The following is a 25,405-nucleotide window of genomic DNA, read 5'->3' as shown; positions in this document are numbered from 1 at the left end:
ATGAATCAGAGAAGGTCTCTACACTCAAGGAGTGCATCATGAAGTAGGGGAGACAGACAGAGCAGGAACCACAACACAGGGTGGTAACCGTCATGGTGAGAGTTACAGATGGGAGCCCAGAGAAGGGTATACTTCCTCACACTGGCGGACTTAGGAATAACTTACACAAAGGGTGAGGCTGGAGTTGGGTTTTGAGGGATGAGTAGGAGTTGACTTGAAAGCGTGAGAGAAATGCCTTCAAGTTTCCTTGACTGATGAAGAGTAGGACCGGGGTTGTGCTTGAGTTTCAGTTGTGCTCTGAACACTGTACAATACTGTCTATCTTGAGACTCCCATTTCCTTAGTCCCCCAAATTACAACTTTTTAAAGTATGGTAGAAATAAATCCCTTCGGAGTCAGTCCTGTGTGAATGACCTTGTGCCCAACTCAGAGTAAACACTCAGTGTTCGTTAACTTTTTTTTCCCCATTTTCTTACATGGCTACAGGCTAAGCCTGCCCAGTCCCTAGGCCAACCTGAGACACTGGCCAACTATTCATCAGGTCAACCAGGAGGTAGCAGAGAACTGTGGACAGCAGGCCTGAAGTTCACTATGTGTGGGAAGGGTGGGAACTGTGAGTGCCCACATGCCTCTCTAAACTTCAGAGCCCACCCTGCCCCACCATGATAACCTATGAGGGTAGCTTTTAGTGGGGGAGTGGTGATGGGTGAGAGGTACCATCTTCTGGTAGCTCCTTGGAAAAAGATGCTTGCTCCTTGGAAGGAAACCTATGATAAACCTAGACAGTGTATTAGAAAGCAGAGACATCACTTTGCCAACAAAGGTGTATATAGTCAAAGCTATGGTTTTTCCAGTAGTCACATATGGATGTGAGAGTCGAACCATAAAGAAGGCTGAGCAGCAAAGAACTGATGCTTTCGAACTGTGGTGTTGATGAAGACTCTTGAAAGTCCATTGGCAGCAAGGAAATCAAACCAGTCAATCCTAAAGGAAATCAGCCCTGAAGATTCATTGGAAGGATTGAAGCTGAAGCTGAAGTTCCAATACTTTGGCCCCCTGATGTGAACAGCCAACTCACTGGAAAAGATCTTGATGCTGGGAAAGATTGAAGGCAGGAAGAGAAGAGGGAAGCAGAGGATGAGATGGTTGGATGGCCTCACCAACTCAATGGACATGAATTTGGGCAAACTCTGGGAGATAGTGAAGGACAGGGAAGCCTGGCGTGCGGCAGTCCATGGGGTCACAAAGAGTTGGACATGACTGAGCAACTGAACAGCAACAACCACCACCGCCTTCTGGAAACAGAGAGGCCATTCTGAGTTATCACATTGATTTGGAGGGCACATTTGGCATCAGTGGGGAGCGGCCCTTGTCTTCTGTCCTGCCATGTTCCAAATGTGCCCTGGAAGATATGTAGGTAGAAAAACCCGTTTGTGTGAAATTTGCTCAGCCATGTCCGACTCTTTGCGACCCCATGGACTATAGAGTCCATGGAATTTTCCAGGCCAGAATACTGGAGTGGGTAACCTTTCCCTTCTCCAGGGGATCTTCCCAACCCAGGGATTGAACCCAGGTTTCCCGCATTGCAGGCGGATTCTTTAAGAGCTGAGCCACAGGGGAAGCCCCCCAAACCTGTTTATAATCATCTAAATCCAACCCTCCCAATCTATTTCCTGTAAACACAAAAACTCACTGCACAGCTTTAATCTACTCTAAATTGTCTATGATTGCGCTGATGATATAAGCTGAGGGAAAGTGATACAGGATTCTGTTTGGAGGTTTTTCAGCAGTTGAATCATCAATGTTTGAGTTGCCCATTCAACACACCTATACCTGTCTGCTCTGGTAACTCTGTGTTTACTCAATTTTAGACATGACTACAGGCATCAACTGCTTCAGAAACCCTTCAAGTTGGGCATGCCCAAGCATTTATCTAGTGAAATATATATTCCTACTTCATTACAAATGGCTTTCCTCATATTTCTCCTTTACCATCTGATTGGCATATTATTGTTATTACCATTTTTAGTATTTGTAGATAAACTGTATGATCTAGGCATGAACTGTCTTTCAGGATTGTAAAGAGGGCATGACAAACTGTTATGAAGGGTGCATTGAAGGATTCAGAACCACTGACAGAATCTAGACAACTGGCAATCTATCCTATATTCCTTGGGATGACAGACAGCACAGCCTAAAGACCAGAGACAGGGCTTGGGAGCCAGAAGGCCCGAAATGTAAAACTCAGAGCTGTTGCTTACTAACTATGCACCGGGGGAATACATACACTCTTGCTAATTCTTAGCATCCTCATCTGCAAAATGGGGATAAAATAACCCACCTCAGAGGGTTATAAAATGTTAGTCACTCAGTTGTGTCTGACTCTTTGAGACCCATGGACTGTAGCCCCAGGCTACAGATCCTCTGTCCATGGGATTCTCCAGGCAAGAATACTGGAGTGGGTAGTCATTCCCTTCTGCAGGGGATCTTCCTTCCCAGGGATCAAATCCAGGTCTTCTGCATTGCAGGCAGACTCTTTACCATCTGAGCCACCAGGGAAGTTGATAGAGGGTTATAGTGGGGGCTATATGAGCTTGACTACAAGTGAAGTCACTCAGTCGCGTCTGACTCTTTGTGACCCCATGGACTGTAGCCTGCCAGGCTCCTCCGTCCATGGGATTTTCCAGGCAAGAACACTGCCATTTCCTTCTCCAGGGGATCTTCCTGACCCAGGGTTTGAACCTGGGTCTCCTGCATTGCAGGCAGACTCTTTACTTTTTGAGCTACTAGGGAATCCCAGAGGTTGACTTCTGAGGTTGACTACAGAAAGATGCCAATTAAGTGCTGAGTGCTAAGAGAAGTTGTTATCATCATTGTCAATGCTGTTATTATTATCTCTTCAAGGAATCCTCCCCAGATGGGACCCTGAGATGGATAGGGCATTAGCACCCCCACTCCCTATGCATCCAGTCTGCCTCAGCATCCTGGATCTCCAGACACTGATCCACGTGAACCATGATAACTAAGACCCCCTGTTGGATCCATGATAACTAAGATAACTAGCCATGATAACTAAGATAACTAACCGTGATAGCTAACATGACTAACTATCATAACTAACATGATAACTAACCATGATAACTAAGATCCCCCTGAGTCAGGCCTCACCCTCTACCGTATGTTGCCATGGGTGATGATGGGGGAGCAGACTATTGCCCAACAGCTCCCCGAGTCTCCCCACTGGCGTCCAGCTCAGCTGCCCTGTGTTCCCCACCACTCCTGGGACCCTGGCATGCCCTGTGCTGAGTCCCCTGGCTGTGGGGGCCAGCAGGATCAGCCTCTCAGCTTTCAGCTCTGGTCTCAAGCCTCCAGAACAGCCCCTCTGCACTGGCCCATCCTGGCCTGCAGAGCTGTCTCCTTCCAAGGTTAAGTAAGCATCCAGAGGACACTCATCCAGCTCTCAACAAGCCATCCCCCGACAGGTCTCGGTGCATGAACTCCGGAGTGGATGCTGGGAGCTGCCTGTCTCATCACCGTTCCTCTGTGGTTCTCTCCACCCTTCCACAGCAGGAATCCCAGCGTTCATCTCCTGCCTTCCCCAGCCCCCTGGGACTTCTGCTCTTAGGGACCCCAGGAGGATCTTGACCCCAAGGCAAAGGGAAGCAGCACAGCTGGTAGAGCTGAGAGTGCCCCTCCCAGCCTCAGAAGACCCAGAGCCACCTCTTCAGTCCTCCAGACACTGGCGGAGTCATTAGGACTCCCTGCAAAGTGATGGATGAAATACGATTTTGATCAAGTGCTATGTGAGACCTCTGAAACGACACACACGCGGCCCACTCTGAAGAAGTCCGCAGTCTGGCTGGGAGGGACAGTCATGTAACAGATAACTGCTGTTCCGATGTGATCCGTGGTGAGTGTGAGGTGTGTGTTAGAGGCCACTGGCCTTGTCACGCGGGAATGGCTAAGTCTACCTGGGCAAGGCAGGAAGGCCTCTGAGAAAGGTTAACATCGAAATGGGATACTGAAGAATGAGCAGGAGTTTTCCAAGACCTGGGCTGGACTGTCAAGTCTCTTCCCCTATTTCTAAGCCTACAATCCCGGCATGGCGAGCCCATGCCTTTCTTCCTGAGTGACAATCTCGGAGGAAGAGGAGACAGAGGAGAAGCTGAGGATGGAAAACAGCTCTTTACATCTGGAAGGATCCATGTTTAGACCGGATCCTGGTTCAGAGACACTGGCTTCCCCAGACAATTCCAAACACACAAAAATCAGTATTTCCCAGAGTCCCACAGAGCATGACTTCCTTAGGAAAAAACTATATGTTAAGTGAAAAAGAAGAATCAAAGATCATATATTTCAGAAACACTGAGTAAGCAGAGTCAAGCAGACATTACTGCAGGACTTCTCAGGGCCTTTAAAGGTAAAATAAGATAATAATTTACATATTTTAAGTAGATTTGTATAACTATAATGATTCAATAATATTAAAAATATAATAACAACTTTATAGCTGTCTTTTATTTGGTGCTTCCTAAAGTACAAACCACATGTTGCATGCTATCTCATGGTTGTTCAGTCACTAAGCTGTATCCAACTCTTTGTGACCTCATAGACCCCAGAATACCAGCCTCCTCCACTCTCTCCCAGAGTCTGCTCAAACTCATGTCCAACCATCTCATCCTCAGCTGCCCCCTTCTCCTCCTGTCCTCAATGTTTACCAGCATCAGGGTCTTTTCCAATGAGTCAGCTCTTTGCATCAGGTGGCCAAAGTATTGGAACTTCAGCTTCAGCATCAGTCTTTCCAATGAATATTCAGGGTTGATTCCCTTTACGATTGGCTGGATCTCCTTGCAGTCCAAGAGACTCTGAAGAGCCTTCTCCAACACCACAGTTCAAAAGCATCAGTCCTTCAGCATTCAGCCTTGTTTACGGTCCAACTCTCATATCCATACATGACTAGTGAAAAAAACCATAGCTTTGACTATATGGGCCTTTGTTAGCAAAGTAATGTCTCTGCTTTTTAATACGCTGTCTAGGTTGGTCATAAGTTTTCTTTCATAGTTGTCTCATGAACGCTTATAAAACTTCAGGTCATCAGTACTGCCCCGTTTTGCCCACAGGGAGACTTAATCAAGCCAAGAAGTGAAGTTCACTGCCCAAGATCACACATTAAAGTATGGCTGGGATTCTAAGTCAAGTTCTGTCTGACCCAACATCCCCACCCTTTCCTGAGAATTCTGAATCCCTAAGAAGGGGTGTGATGTACTGCATTTCCAAAGTTCTTCAGCTGTGGACCTTCCTTATATCTAGGGTTCCAAAAAGTGACTTTTGGGAATCACTGCTCTTCTGTTTGTTCCCAGAAGATTCACCAAAAGCAACCTGAGGATATCTGAGGTTCCGCTCCTCTTCTTGTTCCCCGTCCCCAGCTGGGGCCTGGGCTCGAGTCCCTGAGGAGTCACTGTGCTCACTCCAGGGGCCAATGACAGAATAAGGTGGGGTTCCCATTGGTGGCTGGGATTCCAGCTGGCAGCTCCAAAGCTATCCAGATCTAAACAGATGACTTCACTGGTCACATATGGCCCACAGAGGGTTCCAAATTCTCTTCCCAGCCAGTTTTGAGCTGCTGTTTCAAACTCAGCTGCTACTTGAGTCGCCAGCAGACTAGTTAGGTTATGAACTCAGAATCCTTTGAACCGTTGCCCGCCTAGGAAAAAGGACAGACCCTCTAAGGCCGAATGCAGTTGACCAAAGAAGGCCACTGGCTGGACCCAGGCCTTGTCTTTCTCACTTGGGCGCCCATGTCAGCCTCTGTGCTCATGTGTCCAGACACTTCCTGCCACCTCCTCCCTGCTGGCAGAGCAGTCTTGCAACAGGCAATGTTCAACTCATCCCTCCTAAGAACTCTTCTATGGCTCCCTAGTGCCCGCAGCAGAAGTCAAGACCACCGAGCCTGATTTTCAAGGTCTCTGGAAATGGGGGAGACTCTGCAGTCATTTTCCCCTTCTCAGTCACCCTGCTTCTCAGGGGGCTTCCCTGGTGGCTCAGGCAGTAAAGAATCTGCCTGCAATGAGGAAGGCCCGAGTTCAATCGCTGGATTGGGAAGATTCCCTGGAGAAGGGAATGTCAACTCACTCTAGTATTCTTGCCTGGAGAATTCCATGGAGAGAGGGGCCTGGGGGTCTATAGTCCATGGGGTTGTAAAGAGTTGGACACAAGAGAACAACCAACACAACACTTCCCTTTCTCAAGAGAACAAGTAGGGACTTGTGGTGGTCTGGTGGTTAAGAATCCAAACTTCCAAAGCAGAGGGCGCAGGTTCAATTCCTGGTCAGGGAACTAAGATTCCACATGCCGTGCGGCCAAAAAATAAATAAATAAATAAATAAACTGATTAAAATAAAACATTCCAGATTAGACCAAGACAGGGAAGGAGGTGATCCCTGATGACCCTGCTTCTTTCTCTAGGAGGGTCCACCTCCTACTACCTCCTGCCCTTAAGCTTTACTTTACGTTCTGGCAAGCCTAATTCTTTACAGTTTCTTGCACACATCACACTATTTTGGATGCTATGTTGCTCTGCTCAGGCTGTATCTTCTCCTGAAAGCTCTTCTCACCTTACTCTGCCGAGTTAAGACCTGCTCATCTTTGAAAACCCTGCTGGCACGTCCTCGGGCTGAGATGAGCACTCCGCCCCTCCACCCCCTCTGCAGCTTCTGCACACACGTAACCCTGGGAACATGGAGACCACAACATGGATCTTATTATACGGAGACTGCCTGAGTCTGGATCTGCTTTCCCCACCAGGCTTAGGTTCAAAAGCACGGATCGTACCTTATTCTTTCTGTCTCCCCAGCACCCAGCACGGAGTCTGCACACAATAGGTGCACCATAAGTGTTTGTGGAACCGATTCAAAGCTGGCAACGTCTCTAAGGGAAGGGTTTCTTTCATTGTAAAGTAAAATTATTTAATTTTATAAACAAAATGTGTGCATGTGTGTGTTCTGCTGCCTTCCTTGTTCCCAAGTTTAAAGAAAAGTGTGAAATGATAGGGCTTCCCTGGTGGCTCAGATGGTAAAGAATCCGCCTGCAATGCAGGAGACCCAGGTTTGATCCTTGGGTTGGGAAGATCCCCTGGAGAAGGGAATGGCCACCCACTGCAGTACGCTTGCCTGGAGAGTCCCCATGGACAGAGGAGCCTGGGGTTGCAAAGAATGGTAATAATAGTAATGCTGTCTGCAGATGTCTCACCTGGATTAATGCGTTGAATCCTGTGATGCGGGTTCAGCTATCAACCCCCTTGTAAGACTCACAGGACCAGTGAGCTGTCAACAGCAGCTAAGCGGCCACGCACGTGGGGGTTCCAGCACAGCCCTGCATGACACCAAGAGCAGGGGCCTCTCTGCTGAGCTCTCAGAGCTGCAAAGTTTGAGGTTTGCATTCGAAACGGGGGAGGGACAGGCTTGACAACGGTCACACGCTGGAGAGGAGGTGGTGGGAAGGGCAGAAGGACACAGGGGTGGGGGATCAGAACCGTGCCTGCCTGCAAGCCAGCGAGCACCTCCCTCTGACACGTGTTCAGAGAAGCGGCCAGAAGTGCCGTGGGCTTGACCTGACGGCGATGGGGTGGGGAGGCTCTTTCAAAGAGAAGAAGACAATGACGCCTCTGGAAGAGGGACAGCCAGAGGCACAAGGGATTGTAGAAATGAGTCACATCCCGCTCCAGCCTGCCCAGGCCTCAGGGGGCCCAGGAGATGGCTGCACGTGGCCCCACAGGTGGGAGGGCCCTGTGTACCCCGCACTCCATACAGAAACAAAGCCTCGGTGGGGTGGGGATCCCAGCTGCCTTTGTCTCCATGGGGGCAGAGGGCCTCAATTCCCACCCCCACTCTGCTCCTCTGAGCCATCCCTGCTACAACGAGCCAGCTGAGGTGGGTCAGAGGGTGACTGCGGGAAGGACGTCCCCTCCCCCACACCTCCTCCGGACCTCGCCTATTCCCCTATCCCTTGGTTTCCATGGCAGCGTCTGGCAATGAGGCATCTACTTCAAAACGCTGGCAGGAATGCCAGGCGGGAGCTGCAGAGACGCAGGCCTGGGGGTGAGAGGAGAAGCTCATCAGATGAGTGCCCAGTCCATGTGGGTTCCGTCCAAGGCTTCATATCCATCACCTGCCCCACTCCTCACCCCAGTCAGGCAAGGAACCTATTATTATCCCATTTTATCCCCAATGAAGCGGCTGAGGCACAGAGCAAGGAAAGGCCGTGCCCAGGGTGGCACAGCCAGTCAGCGGCAGAGTCAGGATTCGCACTCGGGTTTCTGTGGATCCCAAGTCCAGGCCTTTATTCACTTCTTGCTTCTTGGCCAGGGCTCAGTTGCTCGGGCTGAAGCTCTGCCATGGGGCCACAGGCCCTTTTGTGTGAATCCCTTCGCCTCTCCCAGACTCTGCAAAATGGGGTGGTGAGTCCCATTGCTCCGGGAGGACTGAGGTGGGTTGGGAGAAGCCCTGAGCTCTTGGCTGGGGTTCGGGAAAGGGGTCTGCTCCTCCATTTCCAAATGGGGAGACTCCCATTTCAAGGTTCCCGGACAAGGAGAAGCACAGCTGCCCAGATGCACTGGGGGAAGTCGGCCCAGCAGTCCCCCTGGCCTGCTGCCCCCGACCCAGTGCTCTTGACGACAACAGCTCTCATCTGCTGGGCATCCACTTCAGGTCAGGAGCCCCACTAGGGCTGCCAGTGACCCTGGGAGGGAGACACACTTACCCTCCTCTTGTTACAGATCAGGAAAGCCAGCCGTGGCACCCGCGCTGAGCTTTTTGGAAAAAATCCTGATGCTGGGAAAGATTGAAGGCAGGAGGAGAAGGAAGGACAACAGAAGATGAGATGGTTGGATGGCATCACCGATGCAATGGGCATGAATTTGGGCAAACTGCAGGAGATGGTGAAGGACAGGGAAGCCTGGCGAGCTGCAGTTCATGGGGTCACAAAGAGTCAGACATGACTGAGCGACTGAACAACAATAACCAACACCCACGCTGAGCACCCCAGGAGCAGAAACGGGGTGGTACTTCCACCGACCTGGTGACTGGGGGAACGTGCCTCAGAGACACACCCATTATGCTCAGCTCTACCTTCAAACTAGACCTGGAAGCTGACCCTTCCCACCGAGTCCACATTTCACCCTGGCCTGGCTACCCCGGCCCTGGCTCAAAGGCCAGCGAGCCTCCCTTGGATTCCCTGGGGCACTGTTCCTCGTCCTTTCTGTCTCCTCTGCACGGCGGGCTGGGAGATGCCTCTCATCACACACCTCATCCTGTCATCGGAGGCCCCAAGCCCTCCAGTGACCCCCCAGGTCTTCCCAGCCAAAGCCAGGCCCTCATAGTAGCCAACACGGGGACATCAGGTCATGACCTCTCTGACCTCATCCCCTACACTCACCCTTGTTCACTCTGCTGCAGCCCCGGAACATGCTTCCTAAAACATTCTAAATCACTTCCAGCCCAGGACCTTGCTGTTCCCTCTGCTCAGAATACATGCATTCAGACACAAGCACGATTCAATTCCTCCTGATTCAAATGCCATCTCTCCCACCACATATAAACAACCCCTCCCACTCCCTCACCCTGTTTATCTGTGACTGCTCAGCACTCAGTTCATACGCATTTGTCAGATGTATCTCTTGCCTGGCTCTCCACTAGACTAGAAGCCCTAGGAAGGCAGGACTGTACATTTTGTTTCTTTTTAAAGCTATTTTTGTTTTTTTCTGGCTGCAGCCCATGGCCTGTGGGATCTTAGTTCCCTGACTTGGGACTGAAGTCACACCTCCTGCATCGGAAGGCAAGAGTCTTAACCGCTGGACCACCAGGGAAGTTCCAAGACTGTCCATCTTGTTCATCCCTGTCCCTCACTGCCCAGAAGAGCCTTTGACCCTCCTTCACGGGGCAAAATTTTTGGACAACCAGGTACTGGTTAACTGAACTAATAAGATTCCCTCTGGAAAGGCTGAGTTTGACACACACAAAGCACAGCAGTTGGTAGGAATCAGAGGCAGAAATCAAAAGGCACGAGGCTGCAGGAGCCAGGAGCCATAGAAACCACGAGACAACAGGTGTCACAAGCCAGCAGAAGCCAGGAGGTAGGAGCAGGCTCCACCTGGATGGGCATCTTTGTCTGCTTTCTCCCGCGGCAAACCCCAAGGGTCCGGAGGAGGGCCCGGGGCACACAGGTGCTCAATAAATGTGTGCTGAATAAATGAAAGGTGGAGTGGAGTCTAGAGAGGAGTTAGCGGCAAAGCAGAAACAGCCAGAGTGGAGGGTAAGGAGTGGAGATCCCGGTCATCCGCGGGAAGCAGGGGTCACAGCTACAGAGCAGACATGGCTCCAGGGGACCCGCGTGACCCTCCAGTCCCCGTGGGGCTTGGCGGCATGGTAGTGACACTGCTTTCCACCCTTTGTTACATCCTCCTATATCCAGACCATAACCCCCATTAACCGAGGCTAACTTGGACACGTCTCTAGTCCCAAGCACTCTGCTAACAGGTTTCCTGGAAGAGGCACCTTGGAAGGGGGAACTTGAAATAGGCATCCCCCAAACCCTCTTCTTAACCTTTCTTTTCTTAAAAAAAAGCTTTATTAAGATTACAATTTACATTCCATGAGACTCACTTATTTTGCAATGTGTATTTTATCACAATTAAAAAAACAAAAACTCAGAATCAAACTCTTGGGGACTTAGGGTTCAAGTGGGCAGAGGAGGCAGCAGGGTATGTTGGCAGCAAAGTCATGGTGATGAGGGAGCTCAAGGTGCGTCCTGCATGGATGGGCAAGTAGAGAGGGCGGGGGTACGGGGTGAAAGGCACCCAGGACCAGTGTAGAGAGGGCAGCATGTAGACAGCCTATGAACAGAACGCTGGCAAAGGGTCTGGGTCTACTGCAACGAGCCTCGGAAGGAGCACAGTCTGCCTGAAGCCAGTGAGGCGCACACAGAGGTCAGCAGGGCGGGATCCCAGAGCCAGTTCTTACAGCCATCCCCCCTCCCTCTCTCCCTCTCCTGGTCCCTTGCTTCCCCTCAAAGGAGGGGCTTCACCACCTCTTCCCAGGATCTTCCAAAATCCCTTGCAGCTCTAACTTCCCTTGAACAAAATGTGATGAGGAGGAGGGAGCTGGGAGCCAGACCCGGCTTGGAAGCCCTGGTCCTCCCCCTTCTAGCTGAGTGACCCTGGGCTCCTCATTTCTAGGATGGGGACAATAGTCCTGACCGCACACAGCTGCTGGAAGGACCAAATGAGGCAACAAATAGACCATCGTCTCTGGCTGATGGCCTTAAGATGCACGAGGGCCACCCTGCAGACCAGCAAGCACAGAAGTGGAGAGCTGCTCCGAGCTGCAGTGTCAGTGCGTGGACAGACACACAGCTCGGTGTCTGGGGTCAAAGGGAGGAGGCGGTTGTCAGAAGAAAGCGTGGTTTCCCTGCATGAGTAAGGATGCAGAGAAAGCCCCGGGAGTTCAGAACCAGCCCGCTGCGCTCGTGGGTACAGAGCCCGGCGCCAGTGGGGCAACCCAGCCCCGCACCAGCCCGAACCTGGGGTGCCCATCCTTGTAACTCACTCCAGCTTTCCCTCCTATCTGCAGACTAAAAACGGTCCCTTGATTCTTCTTCCCTGTTTGCCTATGTGACTTTTCCTGTTTGTAACAGCGAGAAACCAACAACATCTCTGGGTATCCATGAGCATTCCAGATCAGAAACCCAAGGCTTTATTTTGGGACTTAGTTTTGCTACGTAGCCTGGAACTCAGGAGAAAGGGTATGGCCAGGGTCTAACATCTAGAAATACCCACTTTTAATATTCACACGACAAACTGACTGTGACATAAAGTACCAAGAAAACTGGAAGGGTTACCTAAGGCTGAACCGTTTCCAGAAACACTTCAGGCAATTAGCATTTCACTGTGAGAAGCTGCTTAGCACATGGGAGAGGGATCCAAGCATCTCAGTTCAAACCCCAGCTCAGCTAGAAGAGCTGCGTGACCTTGAGCCATTCACTTTGCCTCTCTGAGCCTCAGTCAGCACCGTGCTTCCCCATCTGATGAGTATTGTTACTCATCCAGCCAGGGTCTTCATCACCCTGCAAAGCCAGGGCTGTGTCTGCCTCTTCTACTCCAGTGTCCCCTGCACACAGCCGGGCATGATCCCCACGATCATGATCCCAGCCCTTCCTTCATCTGCTGCTGGCAAGCACGCTGCCACTTCGGGTTTGGCAAAGATTCGATTCAGTCCTAAGAGCTTAAGTGAGGACCTGCTCTTCTGCAGGCCACTGGTCAAAGGCCAGTGCTGTCGTCTGACCCAGCAAGGAACCGCAAGGCTGTTCTTGCTTCTGGTGTGATTCAAGAACTCCATAAAAAGGAAGCAGAGTCGGTTTGATTAAGCGCAGAAGCTGTAAATCATCGACTCCCACAAGAACTAGAGTGACTGGTACTAGGATCCAGACATCAGAATACACAACACAATCTGTCTGTAGCCCTGCGTGACAGAGAAAAAACAGGGCTGGATGAAGAAACAGCTTATCTTTGTGGGCAAGAGTTTTAGAAAAGAGTGAGGAACACCACACATTTCCATCTACTGGGGAGTTTGCTGTCTGGGGATGGAAAGAGACAGGGAAAGCAGCTGCTGAGTTTACATTATGGTGAGCGCACCTAAGCCAGTCTGGGGGATCAGGGTAGAAATGAGAGAGGGGGATGGTGGCCCCATAGGTCCCGTCCTTGCCCTGCCCACCCCTAGGACACCTCTCGGGCTCCCTGCCCACCTTGCCCACCATAGTTGGTCTCTGTTACCCTCCCCGATCACATGCTTTGCTGTGGCCTGACCAGGCCACCTGCTCTTCCTGGAACTTGTAGCTTCCCACCTCTGCCAGGAAGGTCCTTTCTTCACATCTGTACCCCTTGAAAACTTATGTTTCAAAGTCCTGCTCACACTCATTCATTCAATCATTCAACAAGTGTTTCTAAGGGCTCACTATGTCCCTGACACTGTGATGGGCACTAGGGATATAACAGGGAAGCCATAGCCTGTGTCTTCAGACTGCTTACAGCCTTGGGGAGACAGTCACCATAAGGAAGAATACGTGTGTGGTAGACCTGAGTCCAGAGAAGGCTCCTAACCCAGCTTTGGTGGGATGTGTTCAGGGAAGGCTTCCTGGAAGAGGAGAATTCTGAGTCTTGACATACGAGGTGAAAATGGGGAGACGTGCCTATAAATGTAGGTGAACCGATACAACTGTAATAGGAGCTGACATTTATGGAGTGCTGCTAGGAGCCAATGGGGCTTCCTTGGTGGTTCACCAGTAAAGAACCCACTTGCCGATGCAGAAGATGTGAGTTCGATCCCTGGGTTCGGGAAGATCCCTTGGAGAAGGAAATGGCAACCCACCCCAGCATTCTTGACTGGAGAATCCCATGGACAGAAGAGCGGGGCAGGCTACAGTCCATGGGGTCACAAAAGAGTCAGATACAACTTAGCAACTAAACAACCAGGAGCCCAGCACTGGGCTCAGCCCTGCACTCGTATTAACTGCTTTTCAGTCCTTACAACCCGCTGGGACTGAGTACTGTCGTCATTCCCATCGCCAGATGAGGAATCTGAGGCACAGAGAAGTTCAGAACTCGCTCCTGGTCACACAGCTACCAAGCGGCAGAGCTGGCGTTCAAACAGCGAAGCCTGGAGCCCAGGCTTCCGACCACTGCCCTCTGCTGCCTCGGGCTGGTGGTATTATTCCGCACATCCTCTTTTCATTTGGTGATGAATTGACTGCAGACATCTTTCCAAAGCGGCACGTCCCAGGCTGCATTCTACTTATTGGCTGCAGAGGTCGGGTGTCACTGGCATCTGAGCAGGGGAGCGACTTGACCAGATTCTTCCCTGGGAAGCAGGTAGGGGGCTGGCTGCCGAGCGGCAGGGGAGCTGTGCTGGGGTCCTGGGGAGGGCGCCCAGGCCTCAGCTCAGGCTGGGAGAGGGAGGCTCTGGGGACACGGCTGAGCAGCAGCGAGCCCTGCCAGTCCAGGGATGGTGGAAGGCGGAGAAGGGGTCCTGAGATCACAGCCTCCACCCCGCGCCCACCGCTGACAAGCCTCTCACAGACTCAGCACCTCTCCTCTCGTCCCCAGCCCAGCCCCGCGGAGCCGACCCTCTCTGTGCACACCCCAGCTGGCCCTCCCAATTAGGAGCGGGCCATCACCAGTTCAGTTCTGCTGGATGTGCAGATGTGCTGTCTGTGGAATTCTTAATTCACTCAATCGTCTTTGCCCCGGAGCGTCACATCTATTCTTCCCAAAGTGCAGAAAGAAAAAAACAGAAACACCACAAGTTATGCCACAGCACCGCTTCCACACCATCTGCCAGGACTGCCTCGCCCAGCTCCACCACTCGGTCCTGCCGCGCCTGCCCCCAACATCTGTCTGTCCACTCCCCTCCAGGGCCCTCACCACTGGTCTGGGGGACCCTTCTCTCGCACCAGGATGACTGCCGTAGCTCCCTTCCTGGTCTCCCCAGCTCCACATCTCCAGCCTCAGTTTTCAGATCTCTGCAATGGACACACTGACACTTCTCTCACAGGGCTGAAGGGAGGACGGGGTGACGCGATGAACCGAAAGCCCTGGCCAGGGAGAGCCTGCATCGGACTCGGCTCTCCACCAGGAAGGAGGAGGGCCTTGGGTCTGCAGGGACCCAGGCTTGCCTGCCCCTGGGCAGGTGGGAAATCCTTCAGCGTGAGCCAGCCCACATGCTCTGATGTCATTCAGACTGGTGATAAACAGCGACATTTTGTTCTCTGGCTACCTCACTTTTTGTCTTAATCCTGGGCTGCTCCAGACCTCAGGCTAGGCAGAGGAGCGCTATTTACCCGCCCCTCCCACCTCCAGAGGGAATAAGCAGTGGGGGAAGCCCCCACCCTCTGTTCCTGACCTGTTAATGGATCTCCTGAGGGCCTCCCTCCTCAAGCCCGGTGCTGGGTGCTGTGAGAACCAATCAGTAAATGACTGGCAAACACTGAGCTCCTGATATTAATATAACCGTGAGAAGAACTCATCTTGGCTCGGTGCTTCTCGCTACTTTTGAGATGCCTAAAAGGCTTTTTCAGGTACCCGAACACTATGAAGTGCTGGTACCTTCTCCAACTGCCATTGGCGTGATCAGGGCATGCCTGGTCTTTCGGGATCTAGCTGTGAACTCATCCAACTTCCTTCATCCAGTGTTTTTACTGCACGTGCCATCAACCAGGCAGCTGGTACTCCTACACTCAGGCAATCTGGCGGCAGTAATGAAGTCATTCAACAGGCAGGGAGTGGACTGGGTAGGGCTCTCAACAGGGTCGTCGGGGAAAAGCACTCTGAGGAGTGAACAGCTGAGTCCTCAGTGATGGGAAGGTGCCAGTCACTGCAAGACCTCGGCGGGGGAGACTCTCAATAATGCTGTGAGTGGTGGTACTATTATTATTATTAGGATCCCCCTTTTCCAGATGGAGAAACTGAGGCCAAGGAGGTTACAATACTTCCTTCGAGGCCAAAGAGGTAACTATTTACGGAACCAGGTCAAAACTTGGAAACCCCAACTACTGCCACCAAACCCACCTGCCTCTAGGGTCCAGCCCTTTTCAAAAGAATCTTAACCTCAGAGACCTTCAACAAAGCAGCACGCAGCACCGTCTCAAGGGGGCTCCAGTCTAATCTAAGAAAATGCCTTTACACAAAAACACAAGGTGTGTTAGAAATTAATGCAGCGGTCCCCAACCTTTTTGACATTAGGGGCCAGTAGCAGGGAAGATGATTTTCCCACAGACTGGGGACATGGGGGATGGTTTTGGGATGACTCAAGCACACAACATTTGCTGTCTACCTTATTCCTATTACTATGACATCAGCCCCACCTCAGATCATCAGGCACTAGATTCCAGGGACCCCTGATAAGATTAATCTAGTTTCAAAATTTTAATCTCCAGTGGGATTTATTCTGAAACCTGACAAAATGACTCCCAGTTTCTTGGGGGAAAGGAAATCCATATGACATAGTTATTTTTTCTTTGGTTTATTTCATAAACATTTATGAGTTGCCAGGCTCTGTTTCCAAAGCTTTTCAAACATTAATTCTTTCAAACCTCATGACTCATGTAATACTCATAACAATCCTGTAAGTTAATACCGTCGCCAACCCCACTTTCTAATCGAAGGAATCACAGCAAAGACAGGGTAGATGTTCTGCCGGGGACACAGTCTGCAAAGCGGTGGAGCTGAGATCCAAACCTCGGTCATCTAGCGCTGGAAACTTTGCTCCTCACCTTAAACTGAATTTACAAGTATCATTCACACAATTGAATTTACATGGACAATTAGATTTTGTCTCTCTGCCTCTTTCTGTCATTTCTGCTCAGTCGTGTCTGACGCTTTCAATCCCATGGACTGTAGCCTGCCAGGCTCCTCTGCCCATGGGATTCTCTAGGCAAGAATACTGGAGTGGGTTGCCATTTCCTCCTCCAGGGGATCTTCTCAACCCAGGGATCGAACATGTCTACATGTTTGATCTCCTGCATTGCAGGCAGATTCTTTACCACTGAGCCACTGGGAAAGCCCCTGTGTCTTTCTGACTCACATGAACTTCTTTTCAGATGGTCTGATTTAAATGCAGAACTTACTGTTTCCCCCAAATTTGCTGTGGGGAAGTTAGACCGTCATCCTCCAGGGAGGCAGAAACTAGTTCTCCCAGAGGCTCACATTAGGCCCATCAAGGTGGACTGGCTATACAAGCAGTGGGATGCCACAGACAAAAGAAAGAAAACAGGCTTCCATGAAGGACCCAGTGTCAAGGTTACACTGGCAGACCCTCAAGATCACATGTGTGGGCTGGAGATAGATCTGGGATTCACTTGGGCTCAGGGAGAAGGCCAGAGGGATGGATTCATTTACTGATTATTTTCTCTAGGAAGGGGCTTCCCTGGTGGCTCAGATGGTAAAGAATCTGTCTGCAACACAGGAGACCCAGGTTCGATCCCTGGGTTAGGAAGATGCCCTGGAGAAGGGAATGGCAACCCACTCCAGTATTCTGGCCTGGAGAACTCCATGGACAGAGGAGCCTGGCAGGCTATAGTCTAGCAACAGGGAAAAGCCAGCTAGTAAATAAATGAAGTTCTCCTGAAAGAATAAACCAAGTGACAACTAGAAAGTTTGTGAGAAATAAAGTGCCTAGAAAGTTTGAAAGAAAGAAAAAAAGAGAGAGAGAGAGAAAGAAGGGGAAAAAGATGGCTTTGGGAGCTGTTAACACTTAGGCTCCGCCAAGCATCCCCACGGGCTTCCCAGGCGGTTCGGTGGTAAAGAACCCACTTGCCAATGCAGGAGACCTGGGTTTGACCCCTGTGTCGGGAAGATCCCCTGGAGGAGGAAATGACAACCCACTCCAGTATTCTTGCCTGTGAAATCCCATGGACGGAGATGCCTGGTGGGCTGCAGTCCATGGGGTCGCAAAGAGTCAGACACGATTGAGCAACTAAACAGCAACAGGCATTCCCCCAGCAGCAGGGCATGGACCTGCACTGTTCTCCTCCAGCCACGGCTGCCCAGCCAGTGTCTGCCCTGGCCCTGTCTGAGGCTTGGCCACCAGAATCATCAGAAAGTTCAACACCCAAACAGCCAGGAAGGAGACCTGCTGCTGAGGATGGGGTTCCAAGTGGCAAACCCTGGGGTCTGAGATAGAAAACCATGTGCATGGTACCCCACTGGAGATGTGCAGGGCTTGCCGCTCTGCCTCTGAAGACACAGAGCCACTGAGGAGCTGATGCAAGTGACAGAGGCAAGGGAAGGAAGACAGAGCCCGTAGACAGGGTGGGGACAACTGGGGTAGAATGTGAAAAGAGGGCTGAGTGACACCGTCATCTGATGTCCAAAGCCAGACGTGTTAGAGAGTGATCAAGTGAAAAAAAAAAAGTGAAAGTGTTAGTTGCTCAGTTGTGCCTGGCTCTTTGCGACCCCATGGACCATAGCCTGCCAGGCTCCTCTGTTCATGGGATTTCCCAGGCAAGAATACTGGAGTGGGTTGCCATTTCCTCCTCCAGGGGAATCTTTCTAACGCTGAGACCGAACCTGGGTCTCCCCCATTGCAAGTGTATTCTTTACTGTCTGGGCCACCAAGAAAGCTCCAGAGAAGGATAACTCACTGTGAAAGATGAAACCGTTAAAACTATTCACAACTAGAAACTCTGTCTTCCTAGTCTGAATAATGGGGAGGTCATAGAGCTCCCTCATGGCCTTGTTTTGGAATTAAGAGAGGTGATCCAAGTTAGCTCAGGGCTTGGCAGTTCAGTAAAAGAGAAACTGAGAAACTTGCCTAAATCTAGATCCCTTGGGGGTCGGGGAAATGGCTGGAGGAGTGTGTGGTCCCAGGTCAGAATCTGGGAATTCTAGGCAAACTGATATCACAGAGACAGAAGGAGGAGGTGAGCGCGGGTGGAGTCAGGTCCTTGCACTGCAGGCCCTGGGCAGACAGTAGTCATTAACCGCAGGTAGGGCTTCCCTGGTGGCCCAGGAGGTAAAGAATCTGCCTGCAATGCAGGAGACCTGGGTTTTGATCTGAGTCGAGAAGATCTCCTGGAGGAGGGCATGGCTACCCACTCCAGTATTCTTGCCTAGAGGATCCTATGGACAGAGGAGCCTGGTGGGCTCCAGTCCATGGGGTCACAAAGCATCGGGCATGACTGAGCAACAGATTTACTTTCACAACATTCACTTTCTTTCATGCTGGGTCTGCAGTTGCAGCAACTTGAGGAAGAGGAAGAGGAGGAGGAGGAGGAGACAGGCACCAGATTTTCACCCTGGGCTGAATTTCCTCCATCTGGGATGCCTGGCTGGAAGAAGCCTACCCTGCGCTCCCTGCAGTGCTCAGGACAGCTGGGTTCATGGGCTCTGCCCACTTCCCTGAGGCAGCTCAAGCTGCTCCCTGTTGGAAGGTTCTGCCTTGGACTGAGCTGAGACCAGCTGTCCTTCTCCACCCTCCACTTAGCTTCCACCCACTTGGTGAGGGGGGGCGGCAGGGAACAGGGGGAGTCCCGGAATCCCCATGGGTCAATTCAAAACTCTTGATAAGAACAACACCCAGCTTACACAATCTCTTCTAGAGAACTGATGAAGTGGGAACACAGTCCACCGTGTGGCGTGAGGCCAGCCTAACCTCAACACCAAAGTCTGACAAGTAAATAGCAGAAGGGAAAATCACCAGTGAATCTCACTCATGAACTCTTGATGTTGAAGTCCTACGCAAAAACGGTGAGGAGAAACAGCCCAGCGATAAAGACGCAACAGGAAAACCCAAGTTGGGTTTATTCCAGAAATGCAAAAGTTGATCATGCTAACAGACTGAGAAAGAAAAGTCATGGCCATCTGAGCAGATGTAGGAGAAACATCTGTTAAAAACTCTACTTCCATTCATGACTCAAAAGAAAAGAAACACTCAGCAAACTGGGAATAGAAAGGAGCTTCTTCAATCTGATAAAAATTATCTGCCAAGGGAATTCCCTGGCAGTCCATTGGTTAGGACTTTGTGCTTTCACTGCTGGGGCTCAGGTTCAGTACCTGGTTGGGGAACTAAGATCCCTGAAGGCTGTCTGCCAAGACCCTAGAGTAAGCACTATACCCAATTGTCAAATGTAGACAGCCCTCCATAACAGAGAGGAAAAGAAGAAAATCACAAACCAAAAGGAATGGAAGGATTGAAAAGGAAGAAACAAAGCAGTTATTTGCACCTCCTATGATCGCATATGATTTTCTAAAATAATCTACAAGCACATTTTCTAAAATTAGTAAGAGAGTTTGGCAAGATTTCTGGATACAAAACATGCAAAATACAAAAATATTTCTCCAAAAAGCAACCGATGTAGCATAATTTTTTTTAAAAAAATGTGTTGAAAGATATAGATAGATATACCATTTACAATAGCATAGGGAATACCATATAACTAGGAATAAATCTAACAAAAATGTGCAAGGCCACCGAGGGAAAATTAGTAAACTGGAACTAAACTGCATCCTAAATCAGGAAGAGAGATACCATGTTCATGGAAGTCTAAATATTGCACCCTCAACCCACAACGGGCAAGAGAGGACTCGGCAGGAACACCTGGCAGATGAGAGTAACCTGAGCTGATATTCTGCCTCCTGCTACTTCTAAAATGTGTGACTTTGGGTGTTCCAGCAAGCCCTCTGAACCCAGCTTCCTCACGGGTAAAACATGGGTGGCCAGTCCTGACTAGTTGTAAGGAGTCAATGGTAACAGAGCACTTTAGGAGAAGGGAGGGATAAACTGGGAATTTGAGATTAACAACAGATACACACTGCCTCATGTAAAATAGATAAACGACAAGGACCTACTACACAGGGAATATATTCATGTTGTGTGTGTAACAAGATCACACACACACATATGTATATTCAGTTATATATATACACACACACATATATCACGTTGCTGTACAACTGACACACTGCTGCTGCTGCTGCTAAGTCGCTTCAGTCGTGTCCGACTCTGTGCGACCCCAGAGACGGCAGCCCACCAGACTCCCCCGTCCCTGGGATTCTCCAGGCAAGAACACTGGAGTGGGTTGCCATTTCCTTCTCCAATGCATGAAAGTGAAAAGTGAAAGTGAAGTCGCTCAGTCGTGTCTGACTCTTCGCGACCACATGGACTGCAGCCTACCAGGCTCCTCCGTCCGTGGGATTTTCCAGGCAAGAGTACTGGAGTGGGGTACCATTGCCTTCTCCAACTGAAACTCTAAATCAACCATATTTAGCAAAAAAGAGAAGAAAGCACTTTGCAGAGTGTTGCATAAGTACAGGGATTCTTATGACTAGCATTATCACCCCTTGTTGGTCTGAGGGTGGGGGGAAAGCTCTTTCTACCATATTAGGCTGGCTGTGTCTTTACTTCTGCTCATCAACTTCTCATCCAAGGCGTTGCTGGGCGCTTAGTCTGTATACAACATTTTCTCATTCAGTGCTCCAGCAACCCATAAGGCAGGTGCTGTGTTAGCCCCATTTTACAGATGAGAAAGGTGAAACTCACACAAGCAACTTGTTATTCACATGCTCACTCCTGGACATTCATGAGCCCCTTCTATGTACCAGGAGCTGTGAATACCCTGGTGAATAAGATGGACATGGTCCTTGCTCTTTTCGAACTGACGGTAGAAGTGGGAAGACAGATAAAAATCATACCCCAAACTAACAAGCTGACAGGACCAAGATTCAGACTCAGGCCTGTTGGACACGAGAATCCATGTTTTGAACCATTCCCTGAGGTGTCTCCCTCAACTTCCTCTGCTCAATCTTCTCTGCTGTGATGTAATGGCTTCTAACACCCACTCTGCCGTCAGCGACAAGTTTCAATGGATCTTGCCATCTAAGCTGCAGCACAAATTGAGAGCTGTCAGCTTCCACCCTGGCTCATGTGATCCTTATGCATTATCACTGGAGAATTACAGCCGGGAAGATGAATGCATGAAGGAGGAGAGCATCCCGTAACCCCTCCCCCCAGCATCAGCAGCATTGTTCCCAACGAGTGTGCGCCTGAGTCCTCTGCCACCATTAACGGCAGAAGTGAGTCACTTATAAATAAGACTCGGGAGCTTTATTATAATGACATCCCAAGATTCAGAAATGCTCAGCGTCACTGTGAAAGGGAGGGCAGCAGGTGACTGGGCTTCAGTGATCCTCTGCCAGGTACGTCTTTCAGACAAAACGTCTTGGGTCAGGAGCAATTACAGCTAATGCCCAGCCTGAATGCTAATGAGAATTACTTACAATTGCTTGAAAGTCTTTGCCATTTATACTATCTGCTTTTCCCCTTCCTTCCTCTTCTTTTCCCACCCTGGCATTAACCCTGAGAAACAGACACCAGAAAATATCACTAATGGCCATTTTGAAGATGAGGAAACTGATGCTCAAGGTTACTCGGCTCAAAGAGCCAGGGGTTCTAATCCTGAACTTTTTTTTTTTTTAACTACACCATTCTGTCTTTAATGGGCTTCCTAGGTGGCTCAGTTGTAAAGAATTCATCTGCCAATGCAGAAGATGCAGGAGATCCGGGGTTCGATCCCTGGATTGGGAAGATTCCCTGGAGGAGGAAATGGCAACCCACTCCAGTATTCTTGCCTGGGAAAGCCCATGGACAAAAGGAACCTAGTGGGCTACAGTTTGGGTGGTGGCAAAGAGTCTTTAAGAAGAAAAAGAAAATCGGAACTCTGGACTAGTCTTCTCCACATGGAAGGAACACAAAATATCAGTCTGAAAGCCAGCAAGGGTGGTGTGTTCTGCTGGTGTCTTTGCCTTGGTGAGGATGGGGCAGACCTTATGAAATGGCCTTCAGACCTACCCTCTGCCACGCCACAGCCACCAAGAAGTGCACACTTGTCCCTGAGAAATGACCATGAAACGAGAACCTGGGCAGAAAGAAGAGTCCTTCTTGTGCCCACACAAACCAGAAAATTGTCTCAAACCCATGCCCCTAAGAAACATGCCAGAGGATCAAGTTGAGGCTACAGTGTGAAGGAGTGCAGCTCGCCCAGACAGTGCTAAATGTGGTAATGCCTAGCATTTGTTGAGTGCCTCGTACAGCACCGGAAGTTTTTTAAATAAGCCTGCATTGGGACTTGAGGCTTTCAGCTATTTAAAGCTTGAGCCTGCACTAAAACTTCTAGCCTGCACTAGACCACTCCCACTTTACAAACTAGAAAGACAGTCTCATGGAGGTCGGGTGGAGCCAGGCTACCAAGCTGCGTCTGTTTTGATCTTAACAGTAACTATAGCGCCAACTAACATCTCAAAAGCACTTCTGTGAATTGCCTGACTCCATCTAGGTGCTTTAGGCGCATGAACACACCCAGTTCTCTCACCAACCCAGCGAGGAATGTGCTAGAAATACTCCTGTCCTAAAAATGGAACAGAGAGGTACAGCAACTCGTCCAAGGCCACAGATCTCTTAAGTGGCAGGGCTGGGATGTGAGCCAGTGCCAGAATCCACACTTCTGATCTCTCCGCCATGCCTCCTCTTTGTTACTGAAAGGCCACACCTTTCCACCAGGCACTCCTTGATTATATAAAAAAAAAAAAAAAGGAAAGTGCAAACAGGAACAGGGAATCTTGAGAAAGTCTGAGGGGAGGAGGCTCAGATGCAAGCTCTTCCTACCTCGGACATTCAGCCAGGAGGAACCACTCCCAGCCCAGCACTGCCCTAATTCCTCTGGGGTTCAGGGGCTTGCAGGCTGCTCCAGCCTCCACCCAGCTCTGAAATCATGTTTGGGCAGCGCTGGGCCACCTCCACCCTCCGCCCCGGAGGGATTCTCTCTTTATGCTTGGAAGTGGTACTTGGCCTCCTTACAGACCTGCCCTCCAGCAGGGGAAACCCCTCCAGAGACAGCGGGACAGCCTCATGCTTCCGTGGGGGCCACCAAGCCCTGGGTTGTATGAGGGAAATTATGTGGGACTGTCAGGGATTTCTGTGATGACCCGCTCAGCAGTAGGCCTCCTGCACAACACCTGTCACAGAGAGAGGAGGGTGGTACAGGGGTAGGTGGCTCCGCGGTAAAGACCCTACATGCCAATGCAGGAGACTCAAGAGACGCTGGTTCAATCCCTGAGTCGGGAAGATCCCCTGGAGTAGGCACTGGGAACCTGCTCCAGTATTCCTGCCTGGAGAATTCCATGGACAGAACGGCCTGGCGGGCTACAGTCCATGGGGTCACAAAGAGTCAGATGCAACTGAGCACTCAGGCCTCAAGGTTGGTTTGTGTTACGGCATGTGTTCAAATTTCCTTCCTTTGTGCTTCCCTGGGGGCTCAGACGGTAAAGGATCTGCCTGCAATGCAGGAGACCACGGTTCAATCCCTGGGGTCAGGAAGATTCCCTGGAGAAGAGAATGACAATCCACTCCAGCATTCTTGCCTAGAGAATTCCATGGACAGAGGAGCCTGGTGGACTACAGTCTGTGGGGTCACAGGGAGTCAGACATGACCAGGCGATCAACACAGGGGTATTGGGACCCTGTTGCTTGGCATCTCTCTATTTTCATCTCCGCTGCTACCAGCCACACTCAGGAGGGACCTAAGGTCCCATCTACAGCCTAGATGTCACTGACAATCTAGAAGGAGTCAGGCAAATCCCAAATCTGCCACAGACCAGCTGGGCAACCACAGGCAAGCTATTTAACCTCTCTGAGCCTCAACCGACTATCTGTTCAATGAAGGTAATAATAACAATAGTGCCTGCTTTGCAAAGCTGTTGTGAAAACTGAGCGGGATAATGCATAAAGACACTCTGACCTGTCCATTCTCTCTCCCATTCTCCGCCGGTTCCTGCCTGCCTCTAAAATTAAAGCCAAGATTAAGGCAGTCAAGACCTGCCTATCAGACCCCCAGCTCGCCTCTCCTTCATGCTCTGGAAACACGTTCCATCTTGGCGCCAGTCACAGGGCACTAGCTCCCACCATGGAATCAGCCCCTTAAGCACCTTGCGGCTGGAGGAGTTTGTTCAGAGTACTTACTCCTAGCACCACTGTGGGGCTCCAGGCCTGAGGTGGGAGCCCCCTGCTGGAGGACAGGAGCCCTGCATGGAACATCTCCCAGGCAGAGCCCATACCTCAGAGATTAAGGGATGGGGTGGGGTCTCCCTGGGCAGCGGAGGGGTGGCTCAGATGGTAAAGAATCCGCCTGTAATGCAGGAGACTCAGGTTCAATCCCTGAGTCGGGAAGATCCCCTGGAGAAGGACATGGCTACTCACTCCAGTATTCTTGCCTGGAGAATTCCCATTGACAGAGGAGCCTGGCGGGTTACGAGCCTGGCGGGCTACAGTCCAGGGGGTCACGAAGAGTCGGAGAGGACTGAGGGACTACACTTACTTACTCCTTGGGCAGTGGAGGTGGGGGGCAGGGGGAGAGTGACCCAGAGAGGGAAAGAGGTTTCTGTGAAGATCCGCTGTGCTCCAGCCCCAGCTCCTGACTCCCTTGGCTCCTTCCAGAAAAACCAAGAGTAACTTCCATAATTGGGCTCCTTTCACCTGAAACGGCAGCCCCCACAGGGCTTCTGCCACGGGAATCCATTTCCTGACATGTAAGGGTCTCCCACCTTTCCAAAGGATCCTCCCTGAGCCACAATGAGGAGGAGGTGGCCGGCGCCTCCTGGGTTTGCAGCCAGGCTGTAGGGAAGGCTAAGGTGCTCTCCATGTTTCCCCGGCCCCCCGACACCCCACCCCTGGTGATGCTGAACCTGGGGCTCAACCGCATCATGTGGTGGAGTGGTTTGGGTCCGGCCGACTGGGGCTCAACCTCCTGGCTCTCTCCTTGACTGGTTGGTGCTCCTAGGCGCAAATTGCCCCTTCTGAGTCTCTTTCCC

At 50.7% G+C, this 25,405-nt stretch overlaps 1 protein-coding gene across 6 annotated transcripts in view; it reads right to left on the bottom strand.

Annotated features, from left to right (window-relative positions):
- HRH1 (histamine receptor H1) overlaps nt 1-25,405 on the bottom strand; it is a 150,009-nt gene that overhangs the window by 84,311 nt on the left and 40,293 nt on the right. The gene's annotated exons all lie outside the window — the stretch shown is intronic.

The sequence above is a fragment of the Bos indicus genome, chromosome 22 (assembly GCF_029378745.1).
Source record: "Bos indicus isolate NIAB-ARS_2022 breed Sahiwal x Tharparkar chromosome 22, NIAB-ARS_B.indTharparkar_mat_pri_1.0, whole genome shotgun sequence".
NCBI lineage: Eukaryota > Metazoa > Chordata > Mammalia > Artiodactyla > Bovidae > Bos > Bos indicus.
The sequence above is the reverse complement of the archived record's forward strand: the minus strand, read 5'-3'. Positions and strand labels throughout refer to the sequence as shown.